The sequence below is a fragment of the Nicotiana tomentosiformis genome, chromosome 1 (genome assembly GCF_000390325.3).
Source record: "Nicotiana tomentosiformis chromosome 1, ASM39032v3, whole genome shotgun sequence".
NCBI lineage: Eukaryota > Viridiplantae > Streptophyta > Magnoliopsida > Solanales > Solanaceae > Nicotiana > Nicotiana tomentosiformis.
Genome location: NC_090812.1, coordinates 27,299,538 through 27,301,482, shown reverse-complemented (window position 1 = coordinate 27,301,482; position 1,945 = coordinate 27,299,538).

Below are 1,945 nucleotides of genomic sequence, written 5' to 3'. Positions count from 1 at the left end.
ATATAGTTCTGAAAAACTTATGGTTGTAAATTTGTTTCATAGTTTGTTTTGATTTGATTTAGGTTTAGCTTTTTTTTTTTGCTTTATTCTTTGTAGTATATTTTCATGAATTAATATCCAACAATAATTTTGACTTTCAATTTAAAACTCCGCATAAACTCTTTGCTAAAGTTCTTGCTAATGCTCTTCTTGCTTTTATTGGCAATCTAAAGTGTCAGCCGATCAGGTATGCCTTTATATTCATTTAAAGTGCTGAGAATTTTTTTGCTTAATTATGATGTGGTTTCTCTTTTATTATAATAATAATAGTGTAATTTATTTTTTTTCTAGCCCTTCTACAAAGTAATTTATTCTTTTTTTCTAAAATAAAGTCTTTTCTTTCTTGTATAGGATTATAATTTCTTATACAGTAATTGTCAAGTTCATTAATCCAATACTTGTCCATTTTCACAGGTTATTCGACATGCTGGGATTATCTAAAGTCGATGCTTTTTTTGTTATGTGTAATATATGTCTGTTTGTGCAATAGTTATGGCAAGATAGGCTAGAGTGCAGATTAGTCTTTTAAGTGCACTTTTGTATTGTATGCATTAAGCATGACGGTTGTATTTGACAATGAAGAAAGTTCGAATCATTCTTTTCTCTTTATTATGATCTTACCACTTACGATCAATTGCAGTGCACTAATTTTAGTGCAAGACCTAATGAAGTCGAACAACATTGTGTGCTCCTAGCCATGGCGGATCCAGAATTTTAAAGTTGTGGGTGCTCACCGATAAAAATTCTAAAAGAAGTGAAAAAAGAAATTTAGTTATAGGTGTTCCCTCAATATTTATCTAAATATTTTTATAATTTCCTATGCAAATTTATCAAATCTTGTCAAAGGTAATGGGTGCTTGACCACCCACAAAGAACCATGTAGATTGGCCACTGCTCCTAGCTATAAATCTGTTTCTACTAAACTAATGTTAGAAACTAACTATTTGATTTTTATTTTCTATGAATATTTCCTTCTCGAATTTTTGCTAATAATATTTGTGTTATATGTTTATATGTTCATAAGTTTGCCTATATATAGCTCATTGAAGTCATTTTGTTCTTCACTTATATTTTTTATTTTCTATAAATTTACTCTACTTTAAATCGTTGATTATATTTAAATGCGTTGATAGCTTAAGAAACTTTTTTCATAGTTTATTTGATTAAATATTTTACTTGGTAATTTATTATTATTGTAAATAATACGCATCTAAATGATTAAATGATAAATAGTCATCATTTTTGTTTCAATATTAAATAAATAATTAGAAATTTCTAGGATCGACAACAACGTTTATGAAAGAGAAATTAGGTTAGGTTCAACAATGCACTAACATATTATTATATCATATAATAAAAATACCTATAATTAAATAATATATAACTAACTTAGCTGATTTATTTATCTCTACAAGTTCTAAAAATATTTAATTACTATATCTATGTAATCACATTTATTTTTGTCACTTAAGTGGCGGTTTAACATTATTTTTTATTTTACATAATTAATATTTCATGTATATAAATTTTAGTTTACTGACATTGTATACACGTGCAATGCACGTACACTAAGACTAGTATTATAATAAAAGTAGGAAGACCCAAGTTAGAAGTTGATTTACAAATTTACTCATTAAAAACTAAGTGACAATTTTGCCCATGAGATATATATAATTTTTTTAATTTTATTTTATACTAAAAGTGGGAAGACCCCATGTTAGAAGTTGATTTACAAATTTACCCATTAAAACCTAAGTGACAATTTTGCCCATGAGTAAGAAACTGCCTTCTATTAAATTAAATTAAATTAAATGAATAAAATCAGCTGCATTGTTTCACATTCCAACTTTTATTTGTTTGGTCCTATGAGCTTCTACCGGTTACAGTACTAACATTTATGCATAGT